At 35.2% G+C, this 20770-nt stretch overlaps 1 non-coding gene across 1 annotated transcript; it reads right to left on the reverse strand.

Moving 5' to 3' along the window:
* Nucleotides 1-16088: 16088 nt before the first annotated feature.
* Nucleotides 16089-16252, reverse strand: LOC137494472 (U1 spliceosomal RNA). Its single transcript, XR_011014430.1, has one exon. It is a non-coding gene; the product is annotated as a U1 spliceosomal RNA (small nuclear RNA).
* Between the last annotated feature and the right edge of the window lie 4518 nt (nucleotides 16253-20770).

The following is a 20770-nucleotide window of genomic DNA, read 5'->3' on the forward strand; positions in this document are numbered from 1 at the left end:
CAGGTAGGGAAGGTATTACTGTTAACAGTGTCTAGTTCTAGCGGGGACTCCTCATCCGCCTGGCTAGCTCAGTCGGTAGCGCATGAGACTCTTAATGTCAGGGTCGTGGGTTCGAGCCCCACGTTGGGCATTTTTGTTACTTTTCTCTCTCTCAGCAAACTTACATTAGGGTTCATATAGCAGACCTTTTGAGACAAAGTTCCGCATTTCTACCACTGTAGGTGACTTTTCACTAAGTCTCTGTGGCACAATCGGTTAGCGCGTTCGGCGGTTAACTGAAAGGTTGGTGGTTCAAGCCCACCCAGGGACGGATCAATAATTTTGCTGCCTTGCAACTGCTAACACGTGCACTGGACAAAGATCCTGGGCCACATTCTGTCCAGCGTTACAAGATGAAATCAGGATTTAGTAGAACATTGTCATGGGTAGGGAAGGTATCACTGTTAACAGTGTCTAGACAAAGTTCCGCGTTTCTATCACTGTAGGTGACCATTCCCTAAGTCTCTGTGGCAACATTATGAAGCTGCAGGCCCCGAGACCCAACCACACGCTCAGACCTGCTCGCTCAGACCAGCACTTCCAGACCTATCGTTTTCTCAGACAGTGCCACCTGCTGTTGGAAAAATTGCCTAACCTGAATTCATTGATTTATAAATTACACTATTTTTCTACTGTAAAATATTGCACTATGATTGAATACATTATTATATAAAATATTAAACATACTAGATTATGATTTAATGCATTAAGTCTGTTGTATTTTAATTAACTGTATTTGTAAATAGATATTGTTCAGTTACTTAAATATTTTCAGTCATTTGTTTTTGTTGTTGTTGTTTTTTTTTAAATCATTAAGGATTTATCAAACTCTTTAGTATTGAGTTGAGGGAATGAACATTATCTTATTATTCACAGAATAAATGATAGTACTCCGAGTAATTTTCTAACACCAAACTTTATTTTTTTTATAAATTTTCATGAGGTCCTACAAGTCATCGAGCTGTAAAAAATGCAGAGAAAAATTGTGAAAAACAATACTTGGATTAATAATGTATTTATTACATATAAAACAAAATGCTTTACATTCCTGTTGGGGAGATTTTTCATTTCTCGAGCAATTCTTCTGTTAAATTCCTCAACTTAACTAAAAAAAAATAAATAAATGCTGTTGTCAGAAATTGTGTTTAATATAAAAACTTAACAGCTTTTGTACAAAAAAATGTAAACATACCTTGCGTGATAAATGGGGCCCTGGAGGAAGACATCTTCAGCCTCCTGCCAAGACAAGCCTTGTAACTCGGAAATGCCATAAGTTATGGCCTGTACAAACATACAGATAAACCAATTAATAAAATAAAACACACACTGCAGAACATAAGCATGCTCATGTACATACATGTTTTGTGATTACCTCTGGGAGGAGACATCCACAAATGAACTCCACCTCATCATTGAAGGTCAGCTGTGTTTTGGTTTTATTAAGAATTCCTCTGATGTAGTCACAAATGATTGACCGGGACTGCTCATTCTCAATGTAGACAGGCACTTGAGAACGGGGTTTTAGTGGAAACCAATTTGACCTTTTCCCACCGAGTATATCCTTTGGGCCATAGAAGGAAATTATATTTCATATGTAAATGCACAAGAAATTAATTATATTTGGCAAATAATAGTTAAATTGTCACTTGACTATATTTAAGTCAACCATACTCAGAGTCTAGAGGAGTAATTTAAAGTGGAACCATCTATACCACCAAATGCTGCTCTGGTGATTTTGATGTGATAATCAAGTCCACTAATCTTTTGTCATTCCTTTCCCGATCTTGAACTGCTTGGACATGTGCCGGAAGATTGGATGTGGTTTTTCTTTTCACCCTAAAAAGGGGCAGAATCTTTCCATCCAAGACACTTCTTGCCTCCTCAGTCCAGAAAGCAAATCTGTGCCCATAGCTTTTAATAACAAGACAAGACAAAATCCATAATTACTGTGTAACGAGGAGACTGACACGGAGGGATCCATTATGCAGTATTTATTAATCACAACTTCACTCAAACACACAATATGCACCGGAGTGCACACACACATCCACAGTAGTAGTATGGGTATCAAGACTGATGATGAACAGACAAAGAGTGAGTTACCAGGCATGAGTGGAAGGGAGTGAGCGAGAACCAGGATCCGTTATGCAGGCTTGGGTCAAGGGCAGGCAGCAAGGATCAGAGTCCGTGTAACAGGCGTGGTTCGTGGGCAGGCAGAGAGAGAGTCAGAGTCCGTATAACAAGCGTGGGTCGTGGGCAGGCAGAAGGCGAAGCAAAGTAAGAGACAGGCTGGAGTCGTGCACAGGAGATCAGGCTGGAGATAATGCTCAGAAATGCTGGCCGGGGCTAAACAAGACTTCGCCTTGAACGAGTGTTTGAGTGCGGCTTATAAGAGGTACGTGGGTCATTAGCCAGATTCCAATCAGGTGTATGCGCAATCAGTGTAGATGGATTACGTAATGCTAAAAGTCCGGAGATGGTGGCCTCTGCTGGCCAGCGAGGGGAGTTACTGGGACCGAGTCGGTGACATACTGGTCACCGGTAAAAGAGATTTTAAGTATGTTTTGTTATTCATGTTACAAGTTGTTGTATTGACACAATATAAATTTTTAATTTTACAGATTTACAAGAAAAATAAATAAATACTGACATACCCATCAATTTGAAATTGTTCCATGAGTAGAAGGCACCACCACTGACGGATGATAGGTATATCCATCTGAAAGAAAGACTGTTTAGTCTGACAGTTAACCAACATGTTTTTGTTAATACATGACGTTGGGTGTGGTTGCAATAACCATGCCCCTTTTTTTAAAAGATATGTTGCTTAGAAGAAAGCAAGATAATATACACTAAAATAGTTACATTTTAGCTATGATTAAAAAAAGCACCAACAAAATAAAGTTACATAAATAATAAAATAATACCTCCTGGAGTTGAAACCCAATGCCACACACCATTGAGAGGGTGTACTGAAAAGAGAGAAGCCACAGTCATTTACAATGTTTACAAAATCTTTAAATCAATTAACTCAATTTATATCTTACCATGAGTACAAAAACACCACAATCATTCCCTCTTGTCTGACGTGGCAAAGCCTAAAATAGCCAAAGCAAATCAATTTTATTTTAGAATAATGTACAAAAAATGTAATTGTTGTAAAAGCCAAATAATAATTTTTTTTAAGTTGATTCCTCACTGGAAAATCATATCCAGTCTTTTCAGACCATGTCCCATGATCCACTCGGTAAGCAATTTTCCTGTAAACAAAACATAGTAGTAATACTAACAATTACAGCTCACCTCAACTCTAGAACACCATGCATAAAAAAGGCTAGATGAACATAGCCAGAAGTTTAAGAAACGGCTATAGTAACGTAGCCAAAAGTGGCAGAACTATAATACACGGTTAGGAAATAAAGAGAAATGGCTATAGGAACGTAGCCATATATCACATAAAGGCTGAAACGTCTTAGTTTATTGATAGACCTAAAAATTGCCCTGTATTCCTCATCTCCAAATCCTGATTCCTGCTCTGTGTACAGAGAGTCTAAAAACACCATCTCTCTTCGAAGCGGCATCATTATCTACAATGTTAAAGGTGTAAAAATATTTCATTTGAACATTATTGCTTCTTCCAAGATTTTTCAGTGTTTTATTTTAGAAACACACACATTGCAATACCAATTAATGTATGCACTAGACATTTCAATATTTTCTTACACAGACAACAAAGTGGTCTGGTCCATTGGCATTTGTCCATGCTGGAAAGGCTAACAGGTCTTTCAAGTCTGCATCTTCCTAGAATTGATCAGGACAGTTATGTTGTTTAATTTAGTTTGTACTTCTCACACAGTAAATACAGTACATACACGCACCGGTAGTCCAGTAACAATGTTGTTAGGAGTTTCTTTCCACACAGGGACAACATAAAAGTCCTCAATGTATATGTCCTTGCCCTACATGAATAAAAAGAAACTGTTGACAATGACATGAACATTTTCACACAGTTTAGAATATTTGGATCAAGTTAAAACAATCCATATAAATATTATGTTTTATAGTACATACAATTTGTCGAGCCATTTCACAAATAAGCTTCATGCAGGTGTTTCCAATCTGCAATAAATACTTTGATAAGTCCATGTTTTTAATAAAAAAAAAGTTATAATAAAAAAACAGACTGCTTACATGGGAGTCCATGTCCCTCAACAATCCAAGGCTCCAAAATTCTTCTCGAATAAGGCACACTTGCCCCTCCTTCACAATTATTTCACTGCCAGGGCGATTTCGGTCCAGCACATAATCAAGCTGTAATAATAATAACAATAAATATGTGTGTGTGTGTGTGTGCGTTTGTATGTAATGGTAATTGTTCACCAGTTTCTCTTGTAATGGATGCCAGTCCCTCTCCCAAGGCTTAGTAGGTTCCAAAAAATTCAGAAGAGTGGTAGGTTCACAAGCTGTTTTTTCTTTAATTGGTACTGATGACAGAGGAGATGTGACTGATGTTATGCCTGGTGATGCAGCGGTCGTTTGTAAAGTCACAATATTTTCTGTCAGTGCTGTCAGTGGTCCTTAGAGTACATTAAAGCATCAAAATTAGAAAATAACACATAATAATTAGTGAACAGAAACTTGACACTGAGCAACTGGAAAGAACAGTCAAATTACCAAGTGACATGTCCATGCATTTCTCTGTGGAGGATGGATTTTCTATAAATGCAAATATACACATAAGTACAGTTATGGATATAGTGATGTATTTGTTACAAAGTAAGGGAAACATTACCTAACACAACCGGGCTGTGGTCATTCATGTTGATGTTTGTGTTGAATTCCTTTTTTATGTCATGAAGACGTTTCTCGTTTTTTCTGACATTGTAATGGTGGATGATGTTTCGCATGAGGAAAACATGTGTGGATGGCATTTAGCTTTGAAAAAAGCTTTTCTGCAGCCTGACTGTTAACTTTGCCAGCTAGTTGAGGCACAAGACGAAGCTTCCTCAGTGAATCACGAGGATCTTTTGTGTTGTCTTCATGAAAGCGGTCATACAGAACTTAGTGTTCTGCAGAACCAGTTATTGGATGACCATCTGGATCTGGACTTTGCTTTTTTGCAGTGAGCCATAGCAGAGTTACTTGTAATTTTCCTGATTTTGCTTTTGCAATATTTTCAGTGGTTGGTTCGAGTAACCTTCCCTCGAAAGGTGTGAAAGTTATGAGTTTCCTCAAATTTGTGTGGGTGGACAGTCCACGGGCAAAGTCATAAATAACAACAATAGGCAGATGCTTCCAAGACAGAAGCATATCTGCAAAATCCCGTGGACTTTCTGCTCACAGATTACATTTTATACTGTAAACTATGCCACAAGGACACATGATGACAGCCCAACCTCCTGGAACAGACAAAAAAGATAAGCAAATAGTTAAGAAAACATAATCAAATCCCATTAATGACATTGGGACTTAAATGACCATAGGTTATGATGGAGGGCAGTGGCATTAACCTTAACAAAGTATACTTTTAAAAAATTTAAAGATGCAGTGCCTCAGAGATGTAAATACACTCCCCTACACGGAAAGCAACAATACACCCTGGTGTCAGACAAGGCCACCTCCAACACCCCCCAGAGCTGTACACCACCAGTCACTCCCCAATCAGTGCCAAGCAGAAAACAGGACCCATTATGTCTATGTGACTTTGTACATTTCTGATTTATTTGTAATATTTTAATGTGCGACATTGAGGTTTACCTGAAGCAGCCCAAATCTTTTCAAAAACCTTGTCATAGGCCTCCCTTGACCTCATCTCCTCCGAAAGTCGCAGGAGTAGATCTGTGCGAGAGCCTTTGGCATCTAAACCACACTCTTGACACAGTCCTCTTATCACTCCCACCTATCACATAAAACACACATGTTAAATGAAATGCCAACACTGACAAATAATACATATAATTAGCATTAAATATTTTACTTTCTGTTTTGAAAGTTCGTCCTTTAAGCGATCTTCAGAGACAGTTATTTCGGTTCGTTCTGCAGTTTTTGCTTTGTGCACTTTCACAAATTCAGTGTTGAGAACAACATTCGCTATGCGAGTCTTACTCCCGATCCAGGGTGCCCAAAAGTTGTAACTAGGTGTAACACAAAATGGATTGTTTTTTTGACCTTTAGGACAAACAAACATGTTAGTACATCAGTGAATTTAGATTGTACTTCTAAAAACACTTATGAAATTAAATAATGATGACATGCCATTCCTGATATAATACATTTCCTTACTTGAAAAAAATCCTTGAGCAATTCGTTCTTCTGTCAGTGCCTTCCAAAACATATCTAAATCCACCTCTCCATTAAAATCTTGTGGAGGCTGTGAAAGATCACTCACTAAAGAAAATAAATACATACTATAAACTTACTAATAGATTTACTAATAAGACTTACCTCTCTGCAGTAAAAAGGAAAGATACAGGTGACATGAAAGACACAGATGGATGGTCACCACAGGAGACACATGAATACTTGTATTCATGGTCAGTTAGGGCCTCAAAATGCAGATAGCCGTGGAGAAGAGTAACTGCTGAGGGGAACTGTACACCTGTAGTTATCTCTAAGTACTCCACTACTCTGCTGACTGCTGTATGCACCTATGATAAAGAAATCACAGTTAATCAGTACTTATCTAGGCAAGGCAAGGCAAGTTTATTTATATAGCACATTTCATACACAATGGTAATTCAAAGTGCTTTACATAAACAAGAATAAAAGAGACAAGTATAAGAAAATAAAAACAAAGAATAAAAATGATTTAAAAAACAGTTAAAAACAGAAAACATAATAGTGTGAACTGTCGGACGTAGCACAGTGCTCATTCAGTAAAGGCACAGCTAAACAGATGTGTTTTAAGTCTTGATTTGAATGTGCCTAATGTTGCCTAACATAAAATCAACACTATGAAGAAATCCTATTGTTGTAAAAAATAATATATTGTATAACATATATTATATGTATTGTATAACGATTACCTGCAACAGGTTTTTTATGGTGAGGCAGAGAGAGAGTTCAAGGAGGACATGGTCATTGAAGTTATGCAAACCATTAGCCCACTCTTGGTAACGGTACACCATTCCACAGAAAGGAAAGAATTTGTAGTAGGTTGAAATATCTGCAGATACAGAATGTAAAATAAATGGTTTAGTATCTTTTTCAAAATTAAAATAAAATAAAATATGTAAGTAACAATTATCCACCTTGGACAATTCCTGTAGTTGTAAGAATTTTCGCTTTACGTGTAATGCAGACAGGATCACTGAGCAATGTGCGGTCTGAGCAGTGGTAGCACATTGTCTCATCAGGGATTAGGTGTTTTGGAAATTCCTTATAGTCTGAAGAAATCCTCAAATGACTTGGAATAGTAGATGGTAGCTTTTTATTCATTAAGATGTATTCTACCATGCTCTTTACTTTAGCAATGTCCTTTGGAGGGTAATTCTCACTTTCATCACTTTCCTCCATCGCTGCTGCCTGAAATTCTTCAGCGCTTTCAGTGCTCCGAACTTTTCGGAAGAGTTCAGGGTGAATTTGAAAGAGGTGCAATTTTGCTATGTATTTATGGGTACATGATCTCTGGGTTTTTGCACAGGGGCAGTGCCATGAATTCTTCTTGGTGTCATATGATACCATGACTCTGCCCAGTCTACTATAATATAATATATTAGGCTCGTAGACCGGTATGAACCTTTTTGTTGGTGGGACTCCAATCTTGGATTCAACTGACAGTGGTGCATTTTCTTCTTGGGCTAGTTTTTGACGATTTACACACTGTTTTATTTGGTCCTGCCCAAACCACTTGCTTTTAACAATTTCTTTTAAACTTTCTTCTGTGAGTGAAGGTGAGGTTAAAATGTTTTGCAGTATGAAACTGACCGGAGGTGAACACATTGGTATGACAGCAGTCCACTTCTCCAAGCCAACTCCATATTAGTCTGGCACTCATTTAATTCACATAAAATACGATGTGGTTCCCCCCATATTTTTATTTGCACATGGAGTGAAGTAGAAGCTCCATGAAAACTTTTGTGGACCATATAGACTCCATTCTGAGGGTCTATGCACTCACTGTCAAGATGAGATGAGGAAGGGATGTCCATCATTTTTGGGGTGTGTTTATGTTCTATATGTCTTTTTAAATTTTTATAGTGGCATATCAAATCACATTTGGGACATTGCTTTAGTTGCTTTGGTTTTTTCCGACAATTTTTTTTAAGGGCCTAGAAATGCCAGAAGTGGTGGGCAGAGCCATGTCAGTGGATAGAGGCACATGTGTGGCGGGCAGAGCCGTGGCAGTGGAGAGAGGCACATGTGTGGCGGGCAGAGCCGTGTCAATGGAGAGAGGCACATGTGTGGCAGGCAGAGCCGTGTCAATGGAGAGAGGCACATGTGTGGCAGGCAGAGCCGTGTCAATGGAGAGAGGCACATGTGTGGCAGGCAGAGCCGTGTCAATGGAGAGAGGCACATGTGTGGCGGGCAGAGCCGTGGCAGTGGAGAGAGGCACATGTGTGGCGGGCAGAGATGTGGCAAAAGTTGTGATGGCTTTAGTATGAGGGGTTGGTGGTTGTTGTTTTTGTTTGCAGAGTCCTAAATGTTTAACAAAATCAGGTTTTCTTAAAATGGTTGATTTGCAGAAGAGGCAGTGATAATGTGGCTGACTTCTGCAGAGGCGTCCACATCTGTGTATTGTAAATTCTGAAAAAAAAGCAGTATAAGATTGCACTTTAAGTTTTCTTACAATTTTTCACTATAATAAGATGTACATTTTCAAATATTTCCTTCATGCTGGACTGATCTATTAAAATGTGCCTGCAGATGTGATTGCACTTTTTTCAATCGTGTTGGTTGGAAAACCGAGATATCACAAAATGGACAATGAAAATATGTGCAGCATTTGGTGCACTGTACAGGTACTGGCAGAGACCCCCCTTTTTGAATTGTAATATCCATCTAGGAAAAACATACACAAGTCACAAGCAAATTATATTTGTTTTAACCTAAGAGAGCTTACATTGTAAATGTTATGCAGATTAATTGATATTTTGATTTCCAGAGATCTTATTTACAATTGTTAAACTGTTATTGTGTTACTGTTATTGTCTGTACCACTTTCAGATAGATAATACAGTAATACGTTCAGTAGACCTACATAGCACTTTAAAGTAAAAATGTTAAAATAAAATGTATTGTGTATATAAAGCAATTATTAATTGTAACATTAAAGTTTTTTATTTTGCCAGAAATCATTGCTAGAAACGTGTCCCAGAATGGTACAATAACAGAAAATAAGAGCACGCTGTAAATATCATAAAATAATGCTATCTTTTGACTAATTCAAATCAAACACTGAAATATTGTTTGTTAGTGTAATAAGATGTCACATTGATTTATGCCATAAAACCTGCTAATTTCAAGAATCGCTTTAATAAAATGAATAACCTTACTCACGTGTCCGATGTTGCTACTTCCTAGAAAGTGCTGCTCTGAGCGTGGGTCTCGATACCTGCCGCTTCACCCAACCCAACAGCAGGTGGCACTGTCTGAGAAAATGATAGGTATGGAAGTGCTGGTCTGAGCGTGCAGGTCTGAGCGTGCGGTTGGGTATCCGGGCCTGCAGCTTCACCCTACCCCCAAATGTGGGAACCTCGACTGCATAATTTCTGGTAGTGGGGGACTGCGTTCGCGCTCTCCCCTGAGCACAGTGGTTCAAGACAGAGTTCAGGCGGTAGCGTCGGGCCCGGCTGGAGCGGTGCTTCCCTCTCTTCCTCGTCCTTTGCTAAGCCACTTTTGCGCAAGTAGAGCTGCGCGCGTCTGTGGAAGGCCTGCCCACCCGTCGCTAGAGGAGTCTGTTCTGACGCCGAAAACTACTCGAAAGGTCCCCCCTCAAAGCAGTTTGACCAGGTGAAGGAACACGCAAAGAGAGCCCCCGGTGGCTTTTGTCCGCCAAACGAGTGTGCCCTGTGGAATGTCAGAATTTTATTTGCTGGCCTGCCGCTGTTACTGACGGAACGAATGCAGACCGTGTGAAAGGTCATCATTTTATCTGCCATTAAGTAAGCGAACGCTTCTGCTCGGATCAGAGGTAACTTTATTTCAAGAACTGCAATCTTTTGCAAACGTCTGTGGCGTTTTGGGCAGAGGGACGGTTCTAAACCAATCTGAACCAGAGGCAATTTCGCAGCCAGCCGTCGGTGGTTTGCCGTCTCAGGAATGTAAGGTGCTTGCAGCGGAAGGTTGTTTCGTTAGCGCTTCCGCTTTCGTTAGTGAAGTTCTTTTGCGGAACGTTTGTAGATCCCGTCGTGTTCTTCAAGCTATGTCGTTTGAGCACTGTGCTGATAGGCTGACGTAAGAAAACAGGACACAAAATATACAAGGCAAGAGTGCAAAGCACGGAGCTCTAGGCAAAGGCGGTCCGAACCGCAGCAAAGCAGGAGATCGACATGTCCAAATAGACCAAATCAGAAACTAAGCAGAGAAAAACGGCATCTGTAGAGAAAGAAAACAGATGGAGGAAAAGAAAGAAAGAACAGGAGGATCCCCTCCCCTCCCCCCATAGAGGGTCTGTTATGCCCAGATCGAGTGCGTCCAGTGGAATCCATGTGTTGGCAGCCCCAACTGATGACAAAACACAAAGCAAGCATCTGGAGGAAGCTCAAACTCTTCATGCGTTGCCACAGTTACTAGCGAGTGGTTTTTCTAAATTTGTTTGAAAATCACAAAAAATGAAATTTTTTTGAAAAATCGCAGAAATCATAAAAAATGAAATTTATTCGAAAAATCACAACAAATGAAAATTATTTGAAAAATCACAAAAAATGAACATTTTTTGAAAAATCGCAGAAATCACAAAAAATGAAATTTTTTTGAAAAATCACAAAAAATGAATATTTTTAGAAAAATCGCAGAAATCACAAAAAATGAAATTTATTTGAAAAATCACAAAAAAATGACAATTTTTTGAAAAATCGCAGAAATCATAAAAAATGAAATTTATTCGAAAAATCACAAAAAATGAAAATTATTTGAAAAATCACAAAAAATAAAATTTTTTTTAAAAATCGCAAAAAATGAAAATCTTTTGAAAAATCACAAAAAATGAAAAATCACAAAAAATGAAATTTTTTTGAAAAATCACAAAAAATGAAAATATTTTGAAAAATCACAAAAAATGAAATTTATTTGAAAAATCACATAAAATGATTTTTTTTGAAAAATCACAAAAAATGAAAATTTTTTGAAAAATCACAAAAAATGAAATTTTTTTGAAAAATCGCAGAAATCACAAAAAATGAAATTTATTCGAAAAATCACAAAAAAATGAAAATTATTTGAAAAATCACAAAAATGAAAATTTTTTGAAAAATCACAAAAATGAAAATTTTTTGAAAAATCACAAAAAATGAACATTTTTTTGAAAAATCACAAAAAATGAATTTTTTTGAAAAATCAAAAAAATGAAAACCTTTTGAAAAATCACAAAAAATGAAAATTTTTCGAAAAATCGTAAAAAATGAAAATTTTTTGAAAAATCGCAAAAATGAAATTTTTTTTAAAAATCGCAAAAAATGAAAATCTTTTGAAAAATCACAAAAAATGAAAAATCACAAAAAATGAAATTTATTCGAAAAATCACAAAAAAATGAAAATTATTTGAAAAATCACAAAAAATGAACATTTTTTGAAAAATCACAAAAAATGAAAATTTTTTTGAAAAATTACAAAAAATTTAAATTTTTTGAAAAATCACAAAAAATGAAATTTTTTTGAAAAATCGCAGAAATCACAAAAAATGAATTTTTTTTGAAAAATCACAAAAAATGAAAATTTTTGGAAAAATCACAAAAAATTAAAATTTTTTGAAAAATCACAAAAAATGAAATTTTTTTGAAAAATCGCAGAAATCACAAAAAATGAAATTTTTTTGAAAAATCACAAAAAATGAAAAATTTTTGAAAAATCACAAAAAATGAAATTTTTCTGAAAAATCACAAAAAATGAAAATATTTTGAAAAATCACAAAAAAATGAAATTTATTTGAAAAATCACATAAAATCATTTTTTTTTGAAAAATCACAAAAAATGAAAATTTTTTGAAAAATCACAAAAAAATGAAAATTATTTGAAAAATCACAAAAATGAACATTTTTTGAAAAATCACAAAAAATGAACATTTTTTGAAAAATCACAAAAAATGATTTTTTTTGAAAAATTACAAAAAATGAAATTTATTTGAAAAATCACAAAAAATGAAATTTTTTTGAAAAATCGCAGAAATCACACAAAAATGAAATTTATTCGAAAAATCACAAAACAATGAAAATTATTTGAAAAATCACAAAAATGAAAATTTTTTGAAAAATCACAAAAAATGAACATTTTTTGAAAAATCACAAAAAATGAACTTTTTTGAAAAATCACAAAAAATGAAATTTATTTGAAAAATCACAAAAAATGAAAATTTTTTGAAAAATCGCAAAAATGAAATTTATTTGAAAATCACCAAAAATGAATTTTTTTTGAAAAATCGCAGAAATCATAAAAAATGAAATTTATTCGAAAAATCACAAAAAATGAAAATTATTTGAAAAATCACAAAAAATGAAAATTTTTTGAAAAATCGCAGAAATCACAAAAAATGAAATTTTTTTGAAAAATCACAAAAAATAAATATTTTTTGAAAAATCGCAGAAATCACAAAAAATGAAATTTATTTGAAAAATCACAAAAAAATGACAATTTTTAAAAAAAAAATCGCAGAAATCACAAAAAATGAAATTTTTTTGAAAAATCACAAAAAATGAAAAATTTTTAAAAAATCACAAAAAATGAAATTTTTTTTAAAAATCGCAAAAAATGAAAATCTTTTGAAAAATCACAAAAAATGAAATTTTTTTGAAAAATCACAAAAAATGAAAATATTTTGAAAAATCACAAAAAATGATATTTTTTTGAAAAATCGCAAAAAATGAAATTTTTTTGAAAAATCACAAAAAATGAAAATTTTTGAAAAATCGCAAAAAATCGCACAAAATGACATTTTTTTGAAAAATCGCAAAATATCACAAAAAATGAACATTTTTTGAAAAATCACAAAAAATTAAATTTTTTTGAAAAATCGCAAAAAAAATATTTTTTTGAAAAATCACAAAAAATGAAAATTTTTGGAAAAATCGCAAAAAAATTAAATTTTCTTGAAAAATCGCAAAAAAATGAAAATTTTTGAAAATTTTTTATTTTTTGCGATTTTTCATAAAAATTTAATTTTTTGTGATTTTTCAAAAAAAATAGATTTTTGTGATTTTTTTGATTTTTCAAAAAATTTTAATTTTTTGTGATCTTGTGAAATTCATTTTGTTATTTTTCAAAAAAAAATTCATTTTGTTATTTTTCAAAAAATTTTCTTTTTTTGTGATTTTTCAAAAAAATTTCATTTTTTGTGATTTTTAAAAAAAAATCGATTTTTTGTTATTTTTCAAAAGAATTTCATTTTTTATGATTTTTCAAAAATTTTTCATTTTTTGTTATTTTTCAAAAAATGTGCATTTTTGGTGATTTTTCAAAAAAATTGCATTTTTTGTTATTTTTCAAAAAATGTGCATTTTTGGTGATTTTTCAAAAAAATTGCATTTTTTGTTATTTTTCAGAAAATTTTCATTTTTTGTGATTTTTCCAAAATTGTTTATTTTTTGTGATTTTTCAAAAAATGTTCATTTTTGTGATTTTTCAAAAAATTTTCATTTTTTGTTATTTTAAAAAAAATTCATTTAGTTATTTTTCAAAAAATTTTCTTTTTTGTGATTTTTCAAAAAAATTTCATTTTTTGTGATTTTTTTTTTTAAAAATCGATTTTTTTGTTATTTTTCAAAAGAATTTCATTTTTTATGATTTTTCAAAAAAATTTTAATTTTTTGTTATTTTTCAAAAAATGTGCATTTTTGGTGATTTTTCAAAAAATTTGCATTTTTTGTTATTTTTCAAAAAATTTGCATCATTTGTTATTTTTCAAAAAATTTCATTTTTTTTTTATTTTTCAAAAAATTTGCATTGTTTGTTATTTTTCAAAAAATTTGCATTGTTTGTTTTTTTTTTCAAAAAATTTGCATTATTTGTTATTTTTCAAAAAAATTGCATTTTTTGTTATTTTTTTAAAAATTAGCATTTTTTGTTATTTTTCAAAAAAAATTCTTTTATTGTTATTTTTCAAAAAAATTCGATTTTTTGTTATTTTTCAAAAAAATTTCATTTTTTGTTATTTTTCAGAAAATTTCATTTTTGGTGAGTTTTCAAAAAATTTGCATTGTTTGTTAATTTTTCAAAAAATTTGCATTATTTGTTTTTTTCAAAAAAAATTGCATTATTTGTTATTTTTCAAAAAAATTTCATTTTTTGTTATTTTTCAAAAAATTTCGATTTTTTGTTATTTTTCAAAAAAATTTCATTTTTGTTGATTTTTCCAAAAATGTTAATTTTTTTTTTAAATTTGCATTATTTGTTATTTTTCAAAAAATTTGCATTATTTGTTATTTTTCAAAAATTTTTCATTTTTTGTTATTTTTCAAAAAATTTACATTATTTGTTATTTTTCAAAAAATTTGCATTATTTGTTATTTTTCAAAAAATTTGCATTATTTGTTATTTTTCAAAAAATTGCATTTTTTGTTATTTTTCTAAAAATTTGCATTTTTTTGTTATTTTTCAAAAAAATTTCATTTTTTGTTATTTTTCAAAAAATTTCGATTTTTTGTTATTTTTCAAAAAAATTTCATTTTTTGTTATTTTTCAAAAAAATTTCATTTTTGTTGATTTTTCAAAAAAATTTTCATTTTTTGTGATTTTTCAAAAATTTTTAATTTTTGTTATTTTTCAAAAAATTCAGCCGTCAGCCGTCGTTTTCTATCGGCCGTACTCCAGGACGGTGATGCCCAGCCGCCGAGCATGGGGAATGGGCCAGCAACCCCTGTCTCCTGATGGCGCTGTACTTGCAGCAGACGTGCCTGTGCTTGCAAACCACTCGCTAGTAACTGTGGCATCGCATGAAGAGTTTGAGCTTCCTCCAGATGCTTGCTTTGTGTTTTGTCATCAGTTGGGCTGCCAACACATGGATTCCACTGGACGCACTCGATCTGGGGATAACAGACCCTCTATGAGGGGAGGGGATCCTCCTGTTCTTTCTTTCTTTTCCTCCATCTGTTTTCTTTCTCTACAGATGCTGTTTTTCTCTGCTTAGTTTCTGATTTGGTCTATTTGGACATGTCGACCTCCTGCTTTGCTGCGGTTCGGAGCGCCTTTGCCTAGAGCTCCGTGCTTTGCACTCTTGCCTTGTATATTTTGTGTCCTGTTTTCTTACGTCAGCCTATCAGCACAGTGCTCAAACGACATAGCTTGAAGAAGACGACGGGATCTACAAACGTTTCGCAAAAGAACTTCACTGACGAAAGCGGAAGCGCTAACAAAACAACCTCCCGCCGCAAGCACCTTACATTCCTGGGACGGGAAACCACCGACGGCTGGCTGCGGAATTGCCTCTGGTTCAGATTGGTTTAGAACCGTCCCTCTGCCCAAAACGCCACAGACGCCTGAAAAAGATTGCAGTTCTTGAAACAAAGTTACCTCTGATCCGAGCAGAAGGGTTCGCTTACTTAATGGCAGATAAAATGATGAGCTTTCACACGGTCTGCATTCGTTCCGTCAGCAACAGCGGCAGGCCGGTAAAAATAAAATTCTGACATTCCACGGGGCACACTCGCTTGGCGGACAAAAGCCACCGGGGGCTCTCTTTGCGTGTTCCTTCACCTGGTCAAACCGCTTTGAGGGGGGACCTTTCGAGTAGTTTTCGGCGTCAGAACAGACTCTTCTAGCGACGGGTGGGCAGGCCTTCCACAGGCACGCGCGGCTCTACTGGAGCAAAAGAGGCTTGGCAAAGGACGAGGAAGAGAGGGAAGCGCCGCGCCAGCCGGGTCCGACGCTACCGCCTGAACTCTGTCTTGAACCACTGTGCTCAGGGGAGAGCGCGAACACAGTCCCCCACTACCAGAAAATATGCAGTCGAGATTCCCACATTTGGGGAATTCGCAGTGGTCAGCGTGGCCGGAGTGCAATGGCCAAGCCTCGCCCTGGGTGAACAACCTTCTTGATCATGGTATCTACCCTGCCAGGTAAGTATGAGTTGCTGGGCGGCGCAAATGGCAGCCGCCGTTTTCTATCGGCCGTACTCCAGGGCGGTGATGCCCAGCCACCGAGCATGGGGAATGGGCCAGCAACCCCTGTCTCCTGACGGCTATATGGGGCGTCTGCAGACATGGATCCAGGCAGTTTTACGACCAAGGCAGTTTTACGCCCCACAGCGTTACGCCCCTGTTGTTCCTAATGCATTCAGTAGGGGGGGATGAAAGATACATGACCACATAATACATTTGAAGTCAACGCTCTCAGATTATTAAATGTCCTGTTAATAAGTATATATAATTTTAATTAGATTACGCTAAATATGAACGCTAGATTAATTTATTATGAAGTGAGTTATAAACTCACTATAAAATATGCAGAATTGATACACTCACTAAATAATTCCAGATTTGCAAAAGCTCTATTGCAAATTAATTTAGATTCATTTAATAAAAAAAAAATTTAAAACACATGTTGTTGGATACTGTAATGGTTAATTGTAGCCTAGCTATACGTTTTCATATAGAGATATGCATCTGTTGTATTGTTTATAGATAAATTTGCATTTTGAAAATACCAAAATGATAACCAAACAATACAGTGTAATATGGAGTAATGATGTGCTTTGATAAGAATGCAGAGGTATTGTTACAATAAATATGATGAAAAAAATAAGGGATAAACAATATGACTGCATGTGCAATGCAAACTTCATTAGTAATATATAAAATGTACTGTATAGCTAGGCTATATGAACAAAAATGAGTAGACCATTTATAATTGTGAGTTTCTATATGCATTTATGGATATATCATAGTTTAATTGTTTAAACTAGAACAGGATTGTATTATATTGATTGTAATTGAAAGCAATGCAATTTTAAAATTTAAAATAAAATCAATTAAATTTTCAGATCTGTTTAGATTTATTTCAACATTTAAGAAAGTCAAATTTGGAGGAATAATGTAGTGTAGTTTGAAGTGTAGATTTGGCTGACAACCCAGACCATGCAAGTGTATTGTCTAATCTATAAGAAAATATATATCTTTAAATAATTATTAAATATATAATTACTCCCTTGCTGAGATAAAAAAGGTAAAACAAAATTAGCTTACATAACACACTTTCTTATGTAGGTTAATGTTATTTTACTCTTTTGTTCATGTAGAACATGTAGCTGGCCTGCACATAGTCAAACTAACACATGCTGTTATACTACACCAATTTGTTTGTGTTGACATATACTCATATCGACCTTAATCTAATAAAAAAAAAGGTTTAAGTTTCATGTTTGCTAATGTTTTAAACACGTATTTAACATAGATACCTCTTCATGGTGTCGCGTTTGGTTGGGTGTGATAAAGTTTTGGAGGCTTAAAATAATACTGTACTGCCTCCTTCTACTGGACACAACAGGAACAACAGGGGCGTAAAACTGCCTGGGCCGTAAAACTGCTTGGGCCGTAGATCTGTCTGGATCCAAGTCTGCAGCCTCCCCCTACTCCCTGACGGCGCTGTACTTGCAGCAGACGTGCCTGTGCTTGCAAACCACTCGCTAGTAACTGTGGCAACGCATGAAGAGTTTGAGCTTCCTCCAGATTCTTGCTTTGTGTTTTGTCATCAGTTGGGGCTGCCAACACATGGATTCCACTGGACGCACTCGATCTGGGGATAACAGACCCTCTATGGGGGGAGGGGAGGGGATCCTCCTGTTCTTTCTTTCTTTTCCTCCATCTGTTTTCTTTCTCCACAGATGCCGTTTTTCTCTGCTTAGTTTCTGATTTGGTCTATTTGGACATGTCGACCTCCTGCTTTGCTGCGGTTCGGACCGCCTTTGCCTAGAGCTCCGTGCTTTGCACTCTCGCCTTGTATATTTCGTGTCCTGTTTTCTTACGTCAGCCTATCAGCACAGTGCTCAAACGACATAGCTTGAAGAGCACGACGGGATCTACAAACGTTCCGCAAAAGAACTTCACTGACGAAAGCGGAAGCGCTAACGGAACAACCTCCCGCTGCAGGCACCTTACATTCTTGAGACGGGAAACCACCGACGGCTGGCTGCGAAATTGCCTCTGGTTCAGATTGGTTTAGAACCGTCCCTCTGCCCAAAACGCCACAGACGTATGCAAAAGACTACAGTTCTTGAAACAAAGTTACCTCTGATCCGAGCAGAAGCGTTCGCTTACTTAATGGCAGATAAAATGATGACCTTTCACACGGTCTGCATTCGTTCCGTCAGTAACAGCGGCAGGCCGGCAAATAAAATCCTGACATTCCACAGGGCACACTCGCTTGGCGGACAAATGCCACCGGGGGCTCTCTTTGCGTGTTCCTTCACCTGGTCAAACCGCTTTGAGGGGGGACCTTTCGAGTAGTTTTCGGCATCTGAACAGACTCTTCTAGCGACGGGTGGGCAGGCCTTCCACAGGCGCAGAGAAGCCCCTGTCTGCAGCCCGCAGATCTGGGCGGGGATGAATGTGGGGCGGGGCTGCATATTCAGCCACGCCCACCTGTAATTTCATTGGTTAGTGGAAACGCAATAGAGTGAATGCCCACTACGTGGTGTCAGTAAACAGGAAATGCATGTACAATTTCTTAAATATTGTTTTTATTGTTAATAAACACAAAAATGCACAAAAGTTGGCATTCTTGATGAGTGTTTTATATGTTAATTATGTTAACAGTTATGTGAATTTCATAATGTCAATACTTTCAATACTGCACTGCTTTGAGTTTTATTAAGAGCAGGGATAAGCTATTATTTATTAAGGGAAGTATATGTTTGTAACCTTTTTACTTATTAAATCAGATTATTTCATCATATAATGGATTTATTTTTACTTTGACGCTGCTATGAATATAAACATATATTATCTGTTATATGTAAATGTTCCAGCATGAGTAAAATTTTTTATTAATTTTTTTCATATTACATGGTGTGTCATCTATGGATGCAATCAATTTCATTATTTATTATTTACTGATCCATTAAAGTTTTGTTCAGTTTCTCCATTTGAATGAAGACAGTGCTCTGCTGCCACCTACTGGGTGGTTTTAATATCTGTTCTACAATTTAATTAATAAGTTACTAATAATTTCATAATCTAATACTACTGAATTACAATGCAGTCTTCTTGGTTTTATTTTTGTATTATTTGTAAATACAGGGTAAATACTTTAATACCACGTTCTAATAACCCTTCTGGATCCATTTCTGCACTGTAGATCTTTAAAAATATTTTTTATAATGATTTTGTTTGGTTATTAAGAGTCACGTACAACATTGTTATTCTATTTCATTTAATTAGAATATTAAATACACTTAATATTATATTAATAGTGTGGCACAAACGGCCAGTTTTATTTATTACTTATCTATCAGGACACAAATTAATGAAAATAAATTTGACATTAATAAGTGCAGCACTCGGGTAAACTTCTGATTTTTTTATTTTGACAAATCCTGAAATTGCATTGGCCAGGAATCAGACCCGGGTCTCCAGCGTGGCAGATGAGAATACTACCACTGAACCACCAATGCTGATATGCTTATACTGTTGTCCTAGTGGGGTGTTATTGCTGCAAGGCTGATACCCAGAGCTGGAAGAGTAGCAACACAAAACAGCAGTTGCATTGGCCGGGAATCGAACCCGGGTCTCCCGCGTGGCAGGCGAGAATTCTACCACTGAACCACGGCTGGAAGGGCATCCGCTGCGTAAAAACCTGCTGCATAAGTTGGCAGTCCATTCCGCTGTTGTGACTCTGGATTAATAAAGGGACAAAACTGACAAGAAAATGAATGAATGACAATGGCTCAGAAGGTCCTGGATGTCAGTGAGAGTTGCAGAAATGTTCCATCACCATCCTGTGTGACAACTCTCAGTAGGATCCACTGCAGGATCTCAGGCGGCATCTGTACAAAATCATCAACATGTCGCTTAACATACAGTATATTAAAGTTAAACTCAAAGAATTAAATATGTTTGTACTAGGCATGCCTCCTCCTCACATTCCCCTTTGCATAAGTTTCATGCATGGGTTATAAAGTAAACAAAAAAAGAGAACATGAAGTGTAAATAAAAATTATTAAATGCACAAATCTATTAAAACAAAAAGAGAGAAAGAACTGAGGTAAAATAAAATAAAACAGAGAATATGCTCCTAAGGAATCATAGTGATGACTATCAATGCCAATGATCTGCAAACTAAAATGTAGTATAGATCAGTAAGTTAAGAATCAAGTTTTATATTGTACATATTTAGCATTAACATTACCAGAGTATATAAATTAGAGAACATGCCACAAAGAAAAATATATTTTGTTATCTTTGATATTAATAAACTTCATGTGATGGACTGTTTTGCTCAAAACTCTTTAAAGTTTACATTATTCTTCTAAGTGAATAAAACCACCAACTGTACGATCAACCTGGAAAACGCCAACCCTAACACAGAAAACTTTTTTTTAAGGCTTTAAAACTTCATATCTCCTTAAAGGCCTTTAATTAAATAAATG

Source organism: Danio rerio, chromosome 4 (genome assembly GCF_049306965.1).
Source record: "Danio rerio strain Tuebingen ecotype United States chromosome 4, GRCz12tu, whole genome shotgun sequence".
NCBI lineage: Eukaryota > Metazoa > Chordata > Actinopteri > Cypriniformes > Danionidae > Danio > Danio rerio.